Consider the following 23,099-nt stretch of genomic DNA (forward strand, 5'->3'; position numbering starts at 1 on the left):
AATTCTCTAAGGATTAACTGAAAGGACAAAAATTGATTAAGGATATATCTTTGGAGGGAAACAGGAGTTGAGGAAATTGTGTGAGTTCATACTCTTCCATTTTTTCAACTGAACCAATGCATTCCAGCTTCTTAAACAAACAGTATTTCCACTTCATTGCTATTTACTGCCATAGCCTAAAGCACAAAGATCAGACTCAGCATCTGATTAAACTAAGTTTTATAAAGAATGACAAAATAATTGGTAAAAACATTTCAGCTTGGGTATGTAAAATAGAAAAAACAAAGTAGCAAACGTTCAAAGCACAATGGGTTTTGGGGAACAACACTGTCTTTTCTTTTTGGCATTTCTCTAGGATTCTTATCTTGGCTGGGTGACAAAAACCTGTCCATCAGCAGCAAGTCTGGGCCTATCAGCCTTACAAATCAGACTTAATAAAAGTCAATCAGTGATGGTTTAACTTGCTTGCTACCGCCTGCAGCAGGATTCAGCCCCCGTGTCTGTCATCCACTTAGAAAACACTTTCCACAGCCGCCTATAAATTCTAAAAATTTACTCATCTACATTTCTATAGATAGGAAAAAATGATTTCTATAAATATGTACCAGGCCAACACAGATGCATATGAACCCCCTACAGGTAAATTCACAGAAATTCAACTCTCAAGTTTTAAGTTATAGATGCATAGAAAGTTGCAGATGCATAGAAAGTTGCAATTTTCCTGAAAAAAAAAAATAAAATCAGCTTACATACATGTCTTCTAGACACTTTCATAATTGTGTTCACATGTATGTTGGACTGTCATTTTTTTCCAACAAATCAGATATGTGTTGATATATTCATTGCCCAAACCCTTACAACAACATCCACCAAGATTATGATATTGGATCTGAAATTCATAAGCTACTGTTGTTTGATCCTTTTGAATCTATTTGCATGGGCCGCAAAAGAATATTCTGCCTCAATCACAAGCCACCTATAGCCAAATACATGTGTAACTAACTCTCCGAAGGGCCCCTTAGGAGGGAGCCAGGAAGAAACTAGAATCTAAGAAAGACTATTAGGATGACTATTAATTGGGTGCAAGTTCTCTTCTAATCACAAACCCCTCCATTTTTTAGCTAAATTTCAAATCGAGAGATCATGGCAAATCAGTCAGAATCAAGGCAGAAATAACACATTTTAACAACATGTGCTCATTCATTTATTCAACAAGTATTAGCTGAATCACAACTGTGTGTCTTTTATATCTGTGCTTTTCATAGACATATGAGTTACATATGCAATTTTAACTTTTCTAGTAGCCACAATTTAAGGAATAAAAAAAGAATGAACTAATTTAATCATGTTTCAAACAAACTATCCATGTATTATTTCAATGTACAACCACTACAGATATGTATCAAAGAGATAGCTTAAATCACAGTTCAAACCAGCTTCATTTCATGTAGCCAGTGTCCTCCATGTTGATCAGTACAGTTCTAGACACTATGGGGACAGCAGTGGACTAAATGCTTGTCCTTGTAGAGATTAATTCTTGTGGGGAAGACAGTAAACAAATAAATATGTCATGTTGTTAACACGGCATAAAATTTGTTCAAAGATCAAGGTGAGATCTGGCCCCAAGCTCCTCTCTAATTATGTCATTCATTATTCCCGACTCCCCTGCATTCGCTGGACTCTAGCCACACACCCCAATGCCTGGCCATCAGTGAAACTGCCAAGCACAAGGCATTTTAGTATTTCCATCCACCTACAACTTCTTCCTTAAGACATAAGGAACTTCAAAGACCATAAAGAACAAAGTACATAGTAACAAAAAACAACTTTAGAATACTTACTAGACACAATATATACTTCTTTTTCAAACTCCACAATAAACTAATGACAAAGGAATTACCATTAGTTACATTTTATAGATCAAGAAACTATACTTTATATACATTATGCATATGCAATTAATTTAACCTATCTCTGATTTGATTATTTGTTCATGCTTAAATGTTTATGCTCAATAAATATTGCCTTAAGATTCATTATTAGAAGTAACATTGTTGGTTCAAAAACTAGAAATACTTAGAGGATAGATTGTTAAATTACTCTCTAAAAAATTTTACCAATAAAAGTCCCACCAGCTGTGTCAACAGCAACTCATTTCCAGTATTTCTTATGCCCTCAATTTAGGAAATTTCCTTGTTCTTAATCTTGAGTAACCTGATATGTATCCATCCATCCATCCATCCATACATCCATACATACATACATATATAGCATATATATCTATTCTAGCATATATATATCAAATACCATATGTATTTCTATTCTGATATATATATATCATTCTAGCATATATATGCCTATATAAATCATTCTAGCATATATATATGACAATATTTATGTATCATTCTAGCATATATATACAAATATATATGCCAGAATAGAAATACTCATTTTTCATTTTTTAATGTTACACATACTTTTTCCTAGTCTCCTCTTTGTGTTTTAATTGTTTTAAACATACCCGTGTGCTTTTTCTTTATGACTTCTACTTTTGTTGATATGCTTTAAAAATGCTTTCCCCCAAATTTTTAAATGCTTCTCATCCTTCCCAGACTAAACAGTTGAAGGGGTTATTACCCTCCCAGGCTTGAGAAAATGCCCATCCACAGCATATTACAGAATTAGGGTTGTGCTCTCCTTAGGTCATTGCAATTTTGCTAACCATGTAACAGATTTTTAGAGAACAGAAATAGAAACAGACTTTAAATGTAGGGAAGAGAAAACTAAATTCAAATTCAGATCCCTGCATACTAATTCTCATTCAACTATTAATTATATGGTTCTTACACTTATGTTTTTTGGATCCACCACTTATAGATAACAGGGTTTGCATAGTGACCCTTGCTGCACTCAAAGGCTAACATTTCTCATTGACTGCCATGATATGAGTCTTCTTTCTCATCTGGTCTTAGAAAAAAAACATATTCCAGTGTACAGAGAGGAATATAATTATATGACCCACATAATGAGCACTCCTGGCATAAATAAATCTGAATGAGGCTCAGTGGTCTAACTCCCAGCTTTTTAAGGCTATTTATTGTATGCTAATACTGGGGAAATCAACCTCTCAACAGGCTAAGAAACGTTACTTACCAGTGAAAAAAAATATCAAGGCTTGAAATTTCTATACGTGGTCATCAATTCAAACAGAAAATTACTTCTAATTCCGACATATCACAAGTAATAGAGAGTTGACTTTTTACCTGAATTAGAAATAACACATTTTATTGGGCTTGGAATCATCAGTAAAATATTAAGCTTCTCTTTCATATCCTACCCAATGAGTAATGATCTGCTTCACTGGACTTGAACTTATTTTGGATGTGAATTTATTGGACCATTTTCTGAGTGGAGAATTCCAGGTCAAAATTATATGCTAGTAACTGAATACAAAAGTTGGTCTTCTTTCTCTAGTGTAGAAACTGACACCTTTTCTAAAATACAGAAGAGATTTTCCAGTTCGTTTTACAGAAATGGCTTTCCTGGGATTTGACAACACCAGAGTCATTCATTAATCTAATTGTCTCCTGCCATGAAATTATGTTTAATGTTAGTAATGTGGAGGCAGTAATATTATAAAATATGAACTGTGAAAGTAGCCTGGATTATTCTGGCCATTTCCAACTACTTGATCACTTAGAGTTCGATTCTGATAAATTTTAAATACTGATTAATGGGGCCATATAGCAAATGTAATTAGTTTAAAACTTTGCTTATCATTAAATTCTACATTCTTAACCCTAAATATTAAAGCAGGTATAACAGATAGGGATGAGAAATTCACATCAGAAATGACCAGTTTTTAAATAAAATCATTCACTGAATTGTAGCAATATTTATCAGAATCCAATCATAGTTCGTATTTTTCTTTTACTGCAGTCTACCTAATGTCATCTTGATATTGTAAACTATACACATACACATGCATACATACCTTTTCATTTACTCTTTTTGCCTTCCTGGGGAATCTGTTATCAGAGAGAATCTTAAGTCTTACTTTCTCAACTATATATTTTTCCTTAGGGTAATATATATTTTCCTAATCTTACCATATATGTTTTATCAAACCTAACATCTTTCACCTATAACACTTAAAAGCTGAGCCTTTTAGATAGTATTGCCCTTAACCTACAAAAATTAGAAGTTTTTGCATTTGAGATATAAGCATATCCAACAAAAGTCACAGGCTAAAGGATGACACTAGTGGGGATATTTTGTTATCTGTCACTTTATGAGAAGTGAGTCCAAGAAGATTCTGATGCCAGTTACACTGAGAACTAGTCCCAGAGCAAAGAAAGAAATTTTATTTCTGTCGAGAAAAACTGGGCAGAAACTCTTTGTTCAGTTTTTGTATCTCCCATGGATTCCCTCTAAGGAACAGCATTCCCTATGTCTCACAGGATAATTCTACCAGCAGCACCACCACTGGCTCTTCTAGCTCCTTAACCCCTCCTCTAATCAGAAACAAACTGTATTAAACTCAAAGGGTGTTAGCTGAAAAGGCTTTCTAAGCACTGGATTTTCATCATATTTTCTCCCCTTCTCTGAAAAGTTACTCTACTTGCAAATTGATTTACTGGAAACAGACACCTGGCGTTATGTATTGTGCAAGTCAGGTCATCTGGTATCTCTGTGCCTTGATTTGTCATTTAAATTCTTCCATCAGCCTCTCCTAAAGGAATAGTACAGATGATATGCTTGGGATATCCTTAAAATCCAGCTAAGCCTAAGCAGAATTAAGGCCACCTGCCAGAGGATTGTGACTCAGCAGCAGACAGATACTCAGGGGCAGTAATGGACAAGGCTGTGGAGCACCTCTTGGATACAGAGATTCCCAGGAAGGGGCAGGCTCAATTAGCAGAACCTCATATGGTCATATTTTGTTTTCTTCACTCTTTCCTTGCTCCTTAAGGAGTAACTAAACATAATAATAATAACCACTAAAGCCCATTCACAAGTCTCCAAGTAAAGGCAGCCAACTGAGGCTCTAAGAGAAAAGGAAAACTTCAAACTGTGCATCTAGTCAGATTGACAATACAATTTCTTAGGAATCAAGGATCATTATTGAGGAAGAGGTGTAAGACAGTGGACTTGCAGGACCCTGGAGTTACTTATTCCCTCCACCCCTGCCCCCAGGGATAACAAATCTCTACCTGTATTGGAGCAGGTACCTTTTGAAAGTCCTTTTGAGAAAGAACTGAGGGTTCAAGGGTGTCTCCAAAAGGAGACTATCAGTAAGGGCAAGAGAACCTGAGACAAAATCCTACCAGGCATGATTGTCAGAGGACTGGCCCTCAAGGTCAGGAGGGACACCAGAGGCATGGATTCTCCTCCTGGGAACAGGTTGGCTTACTCCCGTGTTGGGTGCCCCAACCCGAGGGGCTGCACGAGAGAGAGGAATATAATCATCTAGTTGTGGAAAATGGAGATTTCCTCTGGAAACATAACACTCTAGAAGGTAGAGATTAGCTAAAGGGGCATAGACTTAACTGAAGAACTTGTAACTGTTGAAACTAAAACTTCATGAGGAACGAGAAGGAAGCGCAGTTTCTCCTTGAACAGGCACTTTGCTAGATGCCCGCTCTTACCTCTTTTGTCTGAGTAGTTCCAACACAGGCATATGTCATACTGATTACAATCAAATAAGGAGCTAGGTTCAAAGGATTAATTTCACCTTCTTTCTGCCACCAGAGACTTTTGTGGCTTCCAGTCAGTCCTCATATCTACCAGTACACACCAGTCTACAAGTAATTGCTAGTGCATGGGCTTCCTGGGAAAATTTTGGGAACTTGGTGGGAGCAGTCAATCCTCAGGAAATGCCTGCCCCTCTATGCCTATGCTTCCTAGGGATTACTTACCCACAGTAGCCACAGAAGCATGCTTCTTCCTGAGAAAACTGGCGGAAGATTTTACTGGAAGCGAGCAGTGGTCATGACTATCGCCAAGGACTTATTTTCACACAACACCCGAGAAGACATGAAACATTTCTCCCTCCCCCACCTGGGTTCTGCAGGCTTCTTCCAAGACTACACCCAATATACCTGCCTGCCGACCGAGCCCACAATCCACTCTGTTCTCGCCTGACTCTCAGGGGGAAAACCCTCTGCAAAACCTGCTGAGATCAGAGGTAGGCTGCAGCTGACAGGTAAGTTGAATTAGAAGCTTCTGGTAACTGTGTGCTTATAGACTCTATCTTGAATTCAAAGAGATTGCAGATGCTTCCCCCAGCTCTAGTGCCTTTAGTACCCAGAAAGAAGTGTGATTTTGGTACTTTACAGCAGCAACCTCCTCACCTGTCCCCCAAATCCATGGCTCCATCCTGTATGCTTGGTTCTCGGGTCTCTAGGGCTATCCTGACTCTTGAGCTCCAGCCATCCTGACTGATGACAAAGCTTCAGAACATACAACAGAAAGCATAACATCCAAGGCCAATACCCTGTAAATGCCAGTTATAACACAGACTGTTGCATCAGGGCTAAGAAAAGCTATTTAGACTAATCCATGGAAATCGATACAGACTACCAAATATAATGAGGAAAGTGAGACGTTCACCCAAATCAGTTGATCAAGACAGAACCCTAGGTGAAAATCCTAATGCAAAAGAACTACGTAAACTTACTGGAAGAAGACTTCAAAGCAGCAATGTTAACAATGCTCACTGAAATTAGGAGAACAAGGGGTGAACAAAATCAGAACTATAGCAAGGAAAGAGAAAATATTCCAAACAGAAACCATAGAGCTAAAGAATACAGTCATTGAATTAAAAGATCCAGCAGGGTGACTCAACAGTAGACCTTATGAAGCAGAGAACTGAATCAGTGAATTAGAAGATAGGGTGGTAGAAAGCACCCAAAAAAAGAACAACAAAAAGGAAAAAGATTTTATTTTAAAATAAGGAAAACTTCCATAAGTCTATTAGCAGATTTCTCAGTAGAAACCTTATAAGCCAGAAAAGACAGCATAATATATTCCAAGTGCTGAAAGGGAAAGACTTCAACCAAAAACTACTATACCTAGCTGGGTTTTATCTCAGAATTAAAGGAGCAATAAAGAGTTTTAGAGACAAATAACTAAAGACATTCATTTCCACTATACTGACCCTGCAAGAAACACTAATGGGCCTTCTAGAAAATGAAAAGAAACCCCACTTAGAAGTAGCAAAATATGGGGAGAGGGGAGTAAAAATGGAGACTGTTAAATGACCTTGGGTTTAACTTGCTTTCAATTTAAAATAAGTTGCAAACATCATGTTCCATATATAAATGTGAAACAAAAATATTTAGAAGAAACAAATAAGAAAATAAAAGTGGAATCCAAACATTAGACCAAAGGAAACCATCAAAGTGCAAGGGAAAAGAATTAAAGAAAAGAACAGAGACAAAGTGAAAAAAAGATAACGCAGAAAACAAATGGCAAAATGGAAATAGGTACTTATATCTCAATAATTTCCCTAGATGTCAATGGCCTAAGGCCAACAATCAAAAAAGCACAAAGTGGCTGGATTAAAAAACAAAACCCAACTTTCTGCTCATCCCAGGAGACAGCTATATTTGTACAGATAAACATAGGCTCAAATTTTTTTTTCAAAGTTGGAAAACAAGACTCCAAGGAAATGGTAACCTAATAAAAAGCAGGAACAGGCATATTTATATCTGATACAATGAGCTTCCTACTAAAAACAATATAATAAGATACAGGAATGGACACTAAATAATAAAGAAATTAATCCATTAGGAATACATCACACTCATTTATATGCTCCAAATGAGGAAACATCAAAATATATAAAGAACTATTAACAAACATAAAGAGAGACATTACTAGCAACACAATATGTTTTTTAATTTTTTTAGTATTTTTTTATTTATGCATATCAGAACTGGGGTACAGGCCAGAGGTGCAGGGGGTGATAACATTCACCAGAGACAGAGTGGGGAACAGAACAGGCAGATTGACCAAAGTACACTGCTGAGGGGAACAGCAGGCAAGTCAGGAGAGGTATGCTGTGCCATGTGGTCAGCTCCCTGGCCGGGGATCGAACTCATGCTGCAGTGGCTGAGGATAGTATTGTAGGTTGCATCTTAACCCCTTGCACCACCAGGGAGGCCCTAGCAATACAATATTAGTAGAGGACTTCTACTACTAGTCATCATCATCATCACCATCTATCAATAGAGAGATTAGCCAGACAGAAAGTCAACAAGGAAACAAAAAACTTAAACAAGGTATTAGACCAGTGGCCATTAGTGGACATTGACAGATACCATTAAAAGAAATAGAAAACACGATGAATGGGAAGACAGTCCATGCTCATAAACTGGAATAATTAGTATTGTCTAAAGGACCATTTTACCCAAAGCAATGCAATCTTTATTAAGGTTTCATTGACATCCTTCCTGAAATACAACAAACATTACTGAAATATTTATGAAACCACAAAAGACCTTGAATTTCCAAAGCAATCCTGTCTTAAAAAAAAAAGGAGAAGAAAAATGGCATTTGCTTCCACTCTTCAAACTATACTGAAAGGCTATAGTAATCAAGGCAAATATGGTGTTAGAATAAAATAGACACACGGACATATGGAAAAGAATTGAGAGGCCCAAAATAAACCTCCACTGTATGGACAGATGATTATGACAATGGACTAAACGACATTCAATATAGAAAGGAAAATCTCCTAAACAAATGGCTGGTAAACTGGATGGCCCCATAAAACAATTAAAGTAGTCTATTATGACACATTTTTCACAAAATTTCACTCAAAATGAATTAAAGTACTGGAAGTAAGACCTACAAGCATAAAATGTTTTTTTTAAAAAATAGGCAAAATACTCTGCAACACTGATTTCAGTGCTATCTTTGGGGATTCAAATCCAATGCAAGGAAAACAAAAGAAAGATTAACAAATGGGGACTACATGAAACTGACAAGTTTCTGTACAGCTACAGAAACTACCATTAAAATGAAAAGACAGCTATTGAAAGGGAGAGTATACCATACATTTGACAAGGGGTTAAGATCCAAGATTTATAAAGAATGCACACAACTCGACAATGAGAAACTTATAACCCAATTAAAAAAATGGGCTGTTCTACGCAGACACTTCTCAAAAGAAGGCACACAAACGGCCAATAGGCACATGAGAAAATACTCATCGTTATTTATTGCTAGGGAAATGCAAATCAAAGTCACAATGAGATATCATCACCTCACACCTATCCTAATGGACATATCAAAAGGACTTTTGAAAAAATAAAACAACAATGAAGTTAGTAAGAGAGTGGAGAAAAAAGAACCTTTGTACACTGTTGGTGGGAATGTTGAGTAGTTCGGATTCAAACTGTATGGAGGTTTCCCAAAGGATTGAAAATAGATCTGGGGCTTCCTGGTGATGAAAGGGGTTAAGTCTCAGGGCTCTGAAGCTATTAGCAGCCACTGCAGCACCAGTTGATACCCGGCCAGGGAGCTACCCACATGGTGCTGCAGACCTCTCTTGTCTCACCCGCTGCTCCCCTCAGCAGTGTCTTTCAGTCAGTCTGCCTGCTCTGTTCCCCACTCTGTCTCTGGTGAATCCTCTCACCTCTCTGCAGCTCTGGCCTGCACTCTTGTATGCATAAATAAATAAATCTTTAAAGAAAAAAATAAAATAAAAAATAAAAATAGATCTACTAGATGATTCAGCAATTTTACTGTGAGGTATCTCTCCAAAGTATATAAGAACACTAATTGGAAGAGATATATGCATTCTTATGTTCATTACACCACTTAAAATAGTCAATATATGGAAATAACCTAGTGCCTAATGATACAAGTAGATAAAGATGGAGTGTGTGTGTGTATGTGTGTATATACATATATATATTTAAAGACAGTGGATTATTAATCAATTATACAAAGAGATGAAATCTTGCCATTTGTGACAACATATGGAACTGGAGGGAATTATATGGAGTGAAATGAGTCAAAAGGGGAAATATACAGATGGTTTTACTATATGTCAATATAAAGAAATAAAACAAAGGAACAGGGAAGAAACAAAGCAAAATAAATCTTAGGATTTTGGCTGCAGAACTCAGGCTACCACAGGGGTCAAGAGAGGGTGGGAAAGAAGAGCAGAGGGGTCCGGTGGACTTTGGTGGGGGTGTATTGAGACTGTGATAGTGAGTATGGTGTGATAACATATGTTTCAAGAGGTGTGAACTTGTATTCTGAAAACATGTAGTGTTATAAACAAACATTACCTAATATAGTAAGAATGACCATCAGCTAGCATTAGAGCTCACATATATTTAGTGCTGACCTAGCTGATTTACATGGGTTTTCTGATTATTCCTTACCACAACTTTATGAAGTTATAGATGTGACACTAGAATTTAGTCTAAGATCATTTCCCCCCCACCCCAGAAGAAGGAACCAGAACTCAAGCCATAATTATTTGGTTCCAGGAGTTCAACTAGGAAATACAAAAAGAAATAATCAATCTTTCAAAACTATTTTCGTGGCCACAGGTGTTTATAAGAAATTGGCAACAATAACCTCTCAACTTTACCCTAGAAAAATTATACTCCAATTTGTAAAAACTACAAATTATCTTTTCATAATCTCTAAGAAGACATGGTAATAGAAGTAGGCAGTTCAACATGAAAATGCAGATAGTAATATCAGATTTCTAAAGCATCTATTATGTTATAAATAAGATATGCTGAAAGCTTTCAATTCAGAGTTTATTAACTCTTCCTTAAGGTAGGGACTTGTATTATCACCATTTTAGATGAAGAAACTGAGACTTGGATATGTTTCTGAAAAATTCATTTCCATTGAAAATGCTAATACTTTTATATCTAAGGACAGAATTTTGCATTAATAAAAAGTTAAAAACAATTATTTAATACCATTTTTTCAGTTATCTTTTATTTTACCAATCTGATAGATCCACTACAATGTCTGAAAATGTTTTAAACAGTTTGTGCCCATCTACCTTCCCCGCACAGAATAGTCTCTTATAGTGGTTCTCTACCAGCCAAACCCAACCAGAAGCCAGGGAGCAAAAGAGAATGATTAACAGTCATCAAACAGCAGAGATGTGTGGAGAATGGGTTGGAAAAAGGAAGCTTGTTCAGAAGGAATAGCCAACAGAATTACTGTCTCCTACTTGGAAATGGAATCCCTGTCTTATAAGACATAAGATTTGATGCCTAATATCCCCCCAGTGATAGCAAAAACATTATGGGAAAATTCCCATTACCTAATATGCAAAAAAGGAGATTAATCATGCCAACAGATATTTTTTTAGTATTCTAGAAGGTATGTATGCATAGAAGTAAATTTTTAAAATGTAGGATGGGACCTGATATCAGATTCTATAGCCCCTTGCTTAGGGAATACTCCTTCATCAGTATGGCTGAATTATTCTGAACCCTCTTCTGTGTTTTCACATGGAGTTGAATCACTTTGGTTAGAAACAGCATTTTGAATTTGGAATGAACCACAATAGGTGGTGTGATTTTCAAAGCACATTTATTTGTTCCTGTTTTCCTTTGTTCCTATAGACTTTATTTTACCAATTATAAATTCTTAGACAAATTCCATGTCTACCTAAGTTCAAGAAAATCGTTGTTATCATGCTACATAATCTGTTAGTGCTCAATGAATATTATTTGCTCTTAATGAGTCAAAAAACTTTTCAAAAATAATTTTAAATGGTTTGCCCCGGGGCCTCCCTGGTGGCGCAAAGGGATTAAGACACAACCTATGAAGTTACCCACAGTCTCTGCAGCATGAATTCGATCCCCGGCCAGCCAGGGAGCAACCCACAAGGCGCAGCAGACCTCTCCTGACTCACCCACTGCTCCCCTCATCAGTGTATTTCAGTCAATCTGCCTGTCTGTTCCCTACTCTCTCTCTGGTGAATCCTCAACCCCCACACCTCTGGCCTGTACCCTAGTTCTTGTATGCATAAATAAATAAATAAATCTTTTAAAAAATATGGTTTGTCCATCCTTTTCAAAATTTGAGATTGAACAGACTAAGACTGCAGCTCTGTTTGTTGTAACCATTTTGTCAAAAGTGCAGTATCTGAAGTATCTGAAAATTGTCAAATATCTCCATTTCAACTTACCCTAAAGAGAAAGTCTATTTTTTTTTTAAATATGGTTTGCTAGAACCTAAGCTCCCATGTTACTTTGACTGCACACATTTCTAGGGACATAGATTTCCAAAGTCAAGGTTGAAACTGAGATAATAGATATTTATCAGGCAATTCCCACCTTCACTGGAATTATGTTGATTGCAATTTTCTACCTTATTTTCAGTATGGAGACTGAGCACATAGAAGCCAGAGAATAGTGACTTCAATCTGATTTTTATTATGAAAATTATTCTTAATCATTCTAACTCAGAACTTTTGAAGTAGAGATTTTAATACTTTTGTGGTGGCAATGTACATAGCAGGGATTTGGCAATGTCTTGTAAAGCTGAAGATATACATGCTTTGTAATCCAGAGATCCCACTCTGTTGGTATATGGCTTGGCAAAAACCTCATACCAGTGAATAAAGACACATGGCTAAGATTCAAATGAATTCATACAATGAAGAACTGTTTCATCTGTATGTATCACCATTGGTAAACCCCAAATATATGAAGTAGATGAAACAAGCAAGAGGCAAAGGATGTATTATATACATTAATACCATTTTCATAAAGTTTAAAATCCTGTAAAATAATGTGTTGTTTGTAGTTGCAGAAATATGTAGTAAATATGAAAAATAAAAAAAATGAAACAGCACTTATATGCATAAATTCATGACAGCCATTTTCGTGGAGGAGAGAACAGAAAGGGATAATGAAGGGATACATAGGAGTCCTCAGCTGTGTCTGTAAGATTTATTTCTTTAAACATACATATACACACAGAGACATCTGAAATGCAATGTTAAGATTTGATAAAGTTGTGTTGTGGGTCCATGGATTTTTATTATATTATTCTCTATACTTGTCTGCATGTTTGAAATATTTCATTATAAAATATATATTTTTAAATCACCCAAGCACAAGAACATTTCTCAGAGGAATCACCAAAGCAAGGAAAAATAAAACATCCCACTCAACTTCTTTTCCCTATAAGAAGCGATGAATTATAGCACAAAGAAGGGCTATATTTATGAGAGGGATCCTTCTGAGGATGCCTCACATTTATAAGTGAGCATTCTTGTAAAGATCAGTGCGTTTTCATCTTGAATTCCAGACAAGGATATCCCACATTGGATTTGGTACAAGCGTATGATCCCCAAAGTATTAAGGCTAGCTCTGCTTAACATTTTATTTCTTAGCAGAACACTTCAGGAATTCAGAGAGAGGATCACCCAGCTAGATCAGGGTGTTAGCCTGCCCTTGGAGCATAGACAAGATAACTGTGGAAATGAATGATGGAATGAACTGAGCCCTCGTATGCTATGTTGTTTATCATACTTGTAAGGCCACAGCCATCAGAATGTGTGCATTTTTCCCTTAAAACATCTTTTGAGTGGTAGTTGTGTGAAACAATGATCTGTTGAATTTAATTCACAGATCAAAGAAGGAGGAAATTAACCAACACAGTAAATTGATTATTTCATGGGTGACATAACCAAGGCAATGATTTATCTTAATAAAGAGCAACTACCCTCTAGTCCTTAACTGAATTCCAGCCAATGCAATAATACTCGGCTGTTAATGACTTTGATGTTGATGTGGAAAAGTGAATGGCTGCATAATCACTGAAATGGGACCTCATCACAGTTGGAAACGTTTAAGCCAAATCATTTTGGACTGTGAAAAGAGCCCTGAGTGGTAGAGATTGGCCGGGTCCCAGCTCTTCAGTCTTAACTAAACAGGGCCTGAAAACTTTATCATGTTGCAGTGCTCTGGACTGGACCATAACTCTGACGGCTCACGGGGACTGGAGTTTAATGTATATGTCTGTGGCCTCGCAGAGGAAAAAGAAAGAATTCCAGGGCTTACAGCACCGATAATAAATACATGTCTATCAGCATTCAGCTGAAAGTGTAATTAGTTAAATCCGTCTTTGGGAGAGGGAATAGAAGAAAGGAAACAGAAGTCAACTTTTTAAAAAGCTTATTTTTATACCCCATGTTACTAAATATGGCTTAAGAGCTTGCAAGACAGCATTAGTCATAGATGGCAGCCTCCACCCCCTCCCCTCCTCCACTCCCCTGCTCAAAATAATAAAATGAACTAAAATTAGAGCTGCTTTCAAGTATGCTCACTTGATTATTATTATTTGAGTACAGCTGAGAAGTCTATGTGGCGAGAGAGGGAGCACCCTTGGGAACATAAGTGACTCCCTGGTGAGCACATTTTTGACTTCCAAATGGGGAAGGAAAAACATCTTTGGTCTCAGTCCAGTCATCATCAGCCAACCCCATAGATTTCCTCTTGTGCTAATCAGATCCTGCATAACACCAGCTTCCTAGAGTTAAATTATTACATCCATGTATTATAATGCCAGTCTTTAGCAAGCCCCTCCAGTACACCCCTCTTTCTCCTTATCCTTATCTCCACCCCATCTACCCTCCTCACCGCCTCCCACTGTCCCCAGATGCTCCAGAGCAGAAGTTCCAGGGAATTGTCCAAGTGAGCCACACACGCTCCATAGCCACAGTGTGATGACCCCTTAGGAGAAATACAGCTGCAGGTACAGCTGGAGGGTTGCCAGACACTTGCCTGTTTAAATGCCACAGAGTCCCCAAGCTCAAGAAATTCAAGATGCCTCATTCTGATCATTAAAAAAAAAAAAGGGACATTGTTTAGAAAGGATTGTTAAACTGCTCATCCAGGCCTGCAGCTGGGGTTGACTCATCCTACAAAGCTGGAAAATGCCCATGTGGCAAGATTAGAAACTCATTGGTGTGGCTGGCGTGGCCTTGTCAGGAGCCTTCTCCTTTCTCGCCTCTTTTTTTTAATACAAAGCTTGATCAGTTTATTACTTTGAAGGCACCCTTTGACTGCTCTGATGCTGCCATGGCAGTATCCAGTCAGCTTTTCCTCTAGGCGTTAATGATCCTCAATTTTGTTTCTGTTCAGAAACCTACTTAATGTGATATCATCTGGGAAAATTCCAAATAGTCTTGATTTTTAAAATATTTTGTCCTCCCCCAACTGTCCTCCCTCCTGCATACACAATTCTTTTGTTTTATTCCCTCTTCGAAGATCAATCTGAAGCCAAGTGCTTTTAATTTTTAGCTGCATTTTGCAAGCCTGGACTTTCAGGAATATATGTTATGAAAGCAAGGAAAGAAAAGACTTTCTTGTCATCAAAACCATAATAATTATGTGTCAAAGATAATTACTGCTTGGTGTGTAATACATCTAATACCAAGTGACAGAGAAAGTAGTCTACCGGCAGACAAGAGTAACTGCCGGCTGGCTGAAATCTGATATAAAATTAACCACCAGCCCCGAGCTCTCTGCCCACTGGAATTTCACCAGATAGAGGCTAGCACCACCCCCCAACATGAAATTCGTAGCAATGACTAGTTTATTTGGGCACGTTGTGAGGGTATTTTTAAGAAATGCATGTATTTGTGAGCAAAAAAAGTCACTTGTCTCTCTCATAAAGATAAAAGACCACATCCAAGTATCCAGGTTGCTGCTTGAGAAAACTATTTATAAAACAGCTCAAAAGAGCAAACCAAACTCTGGGTAATAAGAGCTAGAAGCTTGCAGAGATAGGTCAGTAGTTCTGCTCCATAATGGATTTACAATGTAAGTCTTCTCTGAAAAAACCAAAGCTTTAAAGGCAAAGCACACAAGATGATTAGAAGACGACACCACTATTGGAACCACGTGGGTAAAGAGAAATCTAGAGCTGTTGCCAATGTAAAACATGATGTTGTTGGAGAAATTTCCCCACTCTAGGTTGGGAGGGATATAGGTAAGGATAACTATGAAAAATGGCAAGCATGACAATTGGGCTCAAAGCTTCCTCTGGGCAACTTTCTGGCTGAGGGCGAAGCCCAGTTTCTTTTGGCTGGGTGGTCCCTGCACCCCATTTCACCATAAGCAAAATCAGCTGTGCCAGGAAAAACTGGCTTGATCCCAGCAAAGGCAAATATTGGTTGCCAGTAGGCAGGGCTGCAGAGTTTATGCATCATTTGATCTAGTCTGAATCATACCCACCTCATTAACAGTAAAAATTGTCTCTGCAACAGCAGGAGAGACCAGAAAGTTAGGAAAAGAACCGAGTTGCTACGAACTGTTCCCTGATTAGCTGAAATCACTAATCTGCTTGCAGATGCTTTGCCAGTCCGTACACAGTTGTGCAATAATTGGGCATAGAGGCACAAGCAAGGATGTTGTATACAGAGGCACAAGCAAGGATGTGTTTAAAGAACTTTAGTGATCCTGCAAGGTTCCAAGCTGACTCATGGCCATGCATGCTCTGTCAGGACTAAGCCTGGATTCAGCCCTGAAGCATCTCTGCAGTCTTAAACATGAATCCTAAGGGTGTCTATTGAGTTCATGCTTATCCCCATCAAAATCCTACTACTGCTTCATTGAAATAGATCATTCTGATTCAGTGCTAAATTGCTCCTATGCCAGTTGACTGAAGGACATCAGCTATACAGGTTTCCCTCATTAGCTTCAGGGATTAAATCCTTGAAAAGTTCTGAGTTTAGCAAAATTACATTTAGCAAGACCAGTAATCAGAAAGCAATTAAAATGGTGTTAAGGTCAAATATCTAAATAATAATGAATATAACTATAACGTCTAGAAGCATCTGACTTCAGAACTCCGGAATAATTAGCATTTGAAATGTCCTCCAGTTGTGAACCATTTATTTGTTTAGAAAATGTTACTTCATCATCCTAACTGCTGAGGCAGATATCTTATAAATTTTATGCAGTGTAAACTATACTAGCTCAATTTTTTTTTAAAAAAGTAATTCCTCACTACATTGAAATTCAAAGTCCTCTGCACTGAGGTCCTTGCCTTAGTCTTTGCTATGTCTGTGAAATTCTTATGCAACTAATTGTCTATCCTTTTCCTAAGTATTGGTCTGCTTAAGTGCACCTATTACTGGCAGTCGTCTACCTCTATTTGAGGGGTCAGTGTGTAAATAATCCCCCCTCAACTCCATTTTATAGACCTCAACACATGGTCTGCTGAGGGGGCGGTAAGAGAGAATTGAACTAATTTGAATTGTACATACAGAAAAGGAAAAGGATCATTTTTGAAATATTTAGTATACGAATACAAACCTATGTTGAACTCAATCCAAAGCCAGTGAGGGATTACAAATTTACCCTCCCTCCTCTCAGAGAAATTGAGTGTGGTGAAAAATGAAGTTCTGAGATATAAAAAGAATGTCACAAAGTCTCAGGAAATCAGAAAATTATTCATATTTTGGCTTCTATATCAATGTGTTTAGGATTCTCTTCACAAAATATGGTAACATGTATTTCTACTATGATTTTCTTTCAGTGCAAACTATAGTTTTACTTTTCTGAAGATTATTTTATGAAACGGTTCAGTTTTATTAGTGCTTGACCCAAAGATATTATTTCAAACAAGAGAAAGAAATGAAGGTCTTTTGACTATATATGTGTCTATATATATTATATTCTTATTCCATGGATATTGAAATATTGTACCATCTTAATAATATTCTTGGTAATCTAAAATGTAGCACAGAATTTGCGGTAAAGTTTATGATGGACGGTAATGAAAGTATATACTATACAATCCAGAAACACATCCAAATAAATACAAATAGAAAAAAAAGTAAATGACATTTTACTTATTTTACAATAAGTTACTGACTTTTTTTTTTTTTTGGTCACATGGATTATATCAAATCTTAACAAAAAAGTATCATTAGGACACTGTATTTTGTTACAGGTATCCACAATAGTTAGCAAGGTAAAATCTTCTCTAAATTATATGACCTGAGAGTAGGTTTTCCGGTACACAAAATCTTTAAAAAATTGTCTCAGACAAACATTTATTTATAGTCTGGTCTCTGATATTCCAAGTTATGAGATGTCAGTTCTCAATTTACCAAGTATAAGGTATTATCTCTATTGGAAGGCCATGGCATACTTTAATATTCCCGCACACTCCACCTACCTTGAATGCTGATACCCAGACAGGCTTCAGTGATTCATCATTTCTGGCATTCACTTCCTTGAGACATCTGATTGGATTGATATGATGTCAAGAGAAAGAGAAAATATACAAATCAGGGATAGTCACCAAAAAAAAAAAAAAAAAAGCATTTGGGTTTCTTTAAGTCTCCTGTTACTAAAGAAAAATTTTCAAATGAATCTTATTTATCTTCAGCCATACACAAAAACAAATAACCTTGGAAAGTTGTTACAGAAAAGCTGGCAAAGAAGGTGCAAATAACAAATGGTTAAGATGTTCTTTTTTACAAATCAGTGTCACAACACAGAGCAATATCATGGTTAACATGTTTTGTGACTCCATGCCTGTCTTTAGTATGAAACATTACATCATTCACTGAAGAGCAGTAGGTTTTTAGTTATTGTCTTTGTTCTATTTCCAGCAAGAAATCGGCAGCAATGGCTCCTAGTAGAAAGGTGAGCAGGTGACAAAGGCTGGTGTGACTTGCTTTGTCTAGGCAGTAAATGTGTGGGAAATGGCCCTGAAGTGTGATGTGGGCCACTCATTACCCTAGTGTCCATTTATTATTTCCCTCTTTGATGGTCTCCTTTGCCAGTCTGGTTTACATGCATTTAACTATCTCATGGGCTATAGTCAGCCCTAGCATTTTCCCAGAGTTCTATCCCTATTTTCTAAGGCTTAGGGATAAGGACCACAGTGGTTTCCATCCCATAGCTACTGCTATTAGTTCAACTATTCAGTTTGTGAAATATAAAAACTCCCGAGGGTGAAATGAAGCTTTAAGTGTTAACAAAATCCTCTGGGTTTTTTATAGGAAAGACTAGTACAGAGTACCTATTTCAATGCTCTATTTTTACTACCACTCTTTGTCTTTGCATGGAAATGCTTTTGTTTAGAGCGATGTTAAATATCATCTATCCAGACAGTGACAGGAGCATTGATCTGCTTTGCCTTGCAATGAACTGAACATGGTTCATCCATTCCCACAGCCCAAACCTGGGCCAAGTGGATGAATGACTCTGACAGGGAAAAGTGGGAGCTTCCCTGATTAATAGCTAAGATGCAGCGTATTTGAAAAAGAAATTAGAAGAATGCATTATCTGGAGACATTTCCTGCCACCAAATCACCCCCACTTAGACCGATGACTGAGAAATCCCAGAAGGCGTTCTCCCCTGAATGTGGCCTACGTCAATGGCACATTTCTGAATTGTCAGGCTGAAAGCCCATCAATAGTCATAAAGAGAAGGATGTGTCCTCATCGGGGGTGTGTTGATGGATCTGATCCAGAACATGAGAGGTGATTCCTGGGTTAGTTGGATGTTGGACATATTTGGGTCTGGTGACTGTGCTTCTGATTCTAAATCAAAACCATGCTCCTCCCTTCATTCAGTATATTACATAATATACACAGGGCTGTCTATATGCATAATTATCACTGCTCATGAGAAACAGGCCCAAAAGAATTCTCTGACCTTGTGCTGATAAATTGTGCTGAAGGAACAAGGGGCTCAGAACTGCCAGTCTCAGTTACAGACTCTGAAAAATTAAGTTGGACTGAAGGGAAATCAAGCTTCTGCATGGCACATTTCTCAGTAGACTGATACTCCACTCTATTGAAGTCTGCTCCTCAGGACCTCAGTTCAAGCCCTACCTCTGCTCATCAGTCAGCACATCATTGCCGGCACTAAACAACATGCTTGTAATTTCCAACCTGACTGGAATTAGCTCCTGAGAGGAGCAAGAGGGGGAAGCCAAGGGGGAAGGAAGTTAGAAAGGAATGGTTCAGAAAGTACTCTTTCTAAATCAGAAACATCTGCTGGAGTCATAAAATGGTTTTAAGTAGAAATCGGCGACAAGGGGGTCGACACAGAAGAAGAGAGGAGTGAGGGCCCTACCCTCTACAGTCTCCAGGTAACCGCCACAAACGATGTGATCGGATAGTAGAGAAATCTCGTGAACCTGCTTGGTGGCTGCAGCTCTGGCCTTTTGAATTTGGCTCCTGTTACAAAGACCTGTGTGATCTGCAGGATGTCTGTGCTGTTCTGAGTGCCCAAACGCAGGGTGTGACTTGGCTACTTCACACACGTTTGTCGTCATCCATTAATGTCACTGCAGACCCTTCTTACTAAATTCCTCAGGGAGCTTTTGTTGAAGAAGCAAGGAGTGAAAGAGACACTCCATTCCCTCAGCTCTCATAAAATCCTCACTCGCACTTATATGATTTTCCTAAAGACACAAAAAATATGGAATGCAAAAAGGAGCAGAAGTTTCTACTTCTCAGGCGCCTGTGTTGATGGATAGTTTAGAAAAACCTCAATACGGACCTTCTAGAAGGAAATCATGAGCTGCTCAGACTTCATTTCCTTCTTTTATCAAGCTTGCCTCGATAAAATTTAAAATGTAATTTAATTAAAAAAAGATGACTTTTCAACCCATGTTGTCACCAGCACAGAAATTCTTTATTCATACTTTTAATAAATTCAGTATAACCCTCCCCACCCCCAGACACACAGACACACACACCCCTCTTCCTAATTCCATGTTTTGATTGAAATTCAGAGATCGCCAGATTTCAGCCAACATCTAACTAACGGTGTTGTAGGTGTTGGTCTGAAAGGAGAGTGTGACTGAAGAAATAACCGAGCACCTCAACATAAGTGAAAGTTTAGGGATAAAAAAGAGATAGAACTTATCAGAATTTGCATCAGTATAGCAGATGTGGAATTGTTGGGAGTGGAGAAGAGGAAGAGGAGGAAACATAAGCCAACCTTATTTTAATCCAACTCTGCAAGTCTCAATAAGGTGAGCACCGCTCTGCTATGAAATAGCTAGAGGGAGGGGGTGGGGAACAGTGAAATAAAGAATTTCTTTAAAAGCAAACTTCAAATTGCAACCACATCAATCATTCCCTGATTTAAAAAAAAACAAATGAGTGCTTTTCTCCACAGTTGGAAATTTCATTACTTCTGTATGTTCTCCTCTTTGTTTATAAGCTGACTAAGAACTCCTGGAAGTTTTGCTTACACTTGGGAAGAGGGGTCAGATTTTTGATGGCCCCAAATTTGCCCCAGGGATTCTGCCTCAAGACTAAAGTTTAACTTATTTTTCCTTCTCTTCTTGGCTTTTTCTTATAAGGGAACAATAAATATATCTTTCAAATAAAACATTATAAAACAGGCTCCCTGCCATGTTGGAGTATCCAAAGAGTTACTCATGTAATGGGGTCTTAATGAAATACAGATCTTTTAAACTCACGTCTAAAATGTCATTTTGCACGTGACTATTTTATTGTATAAAATGCAGTGGCCAAGCAAGCAAATGAGTTATTAACTGAATTTTAAAAAACGGGGGAAAAAGGTGAGAATCTATTTGGCATTTTGAAAAAAAATTATGAATTAATAATTAGCTCTTTTTTTTTAATATGCAGGGTTTCAGAAGCCATAAAGAAGGTCCAAGAAGAGCAAAAACAAAAATGATTAATGAAAATGGTACTGGGCTTCTATAAAAGAATAGATGAAAATTCTGGAATTAATTATCTCAAAAAAGAATACAGTAAGAAAGTACAACTTGACTTCATAGAAAAAGTTCTTTCTACATAATCCAAAGTAGAGGCAGAGAAAGAAAAACAAATAAATGATTCAGATGAACACCAGTCAAGTATCTTTCCAGTGATACGAAAACACATTTGGTAAAATTTACAGACTCTTGAAATCCGATTTGAAGATAGAAATGGACTATCAGGAGACCTAAAAGCAATTTCCCTTTACATCAGAGGACCTGCAAGTACTGTATTTTTCTAAGATTATTTATGGTTGATGCTGACCTTTCAAGTACTACTCAAGTAATGAATTATGATACTCAATTAGGAAATTCACACAGATAAAGAAAATAAACCTTTTTGAAGATAAAGTTAAAGGTCCTAAACTGAATTTCCTGAAGAAACTCCTTGTGATTAGATGTGCTTTCATTGTGTTGCCCCATATTGGACTGTTTAATCGTGGAGGTAATTTGGTGGGATAAACAATAGTAACTTCACCACTAAGGTGTTTCTTGTTCACTTTTCATTTCTGGGAATTTTGTATGAGATGGCAGCACATTGGAAAGTGAAGAGAGCAAGCAGCTTTTATTCTCTTAAATATCACTCTGAATTCTTGTTCTAAGTTTCATTCTCTAGAACTTTGCTTGTCCTTTGCTTCCTCGGATTGTTCTCCTTCCTTACCCTAGCTCTTCTGTTTCCTCATAGTTCTTTTGTGTGACAAAATCGCAGTATAAAGGCCTCCCTGGTGGTGCACAGGGTTACACACCGCAATATGAAGTGTTCCACAGCCTCCGCAGCACAAGTTCAATCCCCAGCTAGGAAGAAACCCACATGGCGAGGAAGACCTCTCCTGTCTCGCCCGCTGCTCCCCTCAGCAGTGTATTTCATTCAGTCTGCCTGTTCTGTTTCCTGCTCTGTCTCTGGTGAATCCTCTCACACCCTACATCTCTGGCCTGTACCCCAGTTCTTGTATGCATGAATACATAAATCTTTTTTTAAAAAATTGTAATATAAGTTTGCACAGAATGGAGAAGGACAGCACAGAACAGCTGGCTATTTTTTCTGCCAAACTTCCTGGTAGGATTTCTTACCCATCAGCTTCCTACTTAAACCCATTGCCAGTTTGTGTCTCTAAAACTCTTTCCTGTATTGCTCTTCTAGACCTGCAACCTCCAAATTCACAGAAGTTCTATTATTTTTGCAATGGGTCCAGATGTTTTAGAAATATCCCCCAAACTTGTTTTTTCCTATATTTAGGTCATTCTTTTCCTCTCTACATCCCCATCCATGAATAATACTTAGCAACAAGGTGCAAATTAGAGAGAGGAGACAAGTATATAAGTCAAATCT

This window comes from Talpa europaea (assembly GCF_964194135.1).
Source record: "Talpa europaea genome assembly, chromosome: 8".
Lineage (NCBI taxonomy): Eukaryota > Metazoa > Chordata > Mammalia > Eulipotyphla > Talpidae > Talpa > Talpa europaea.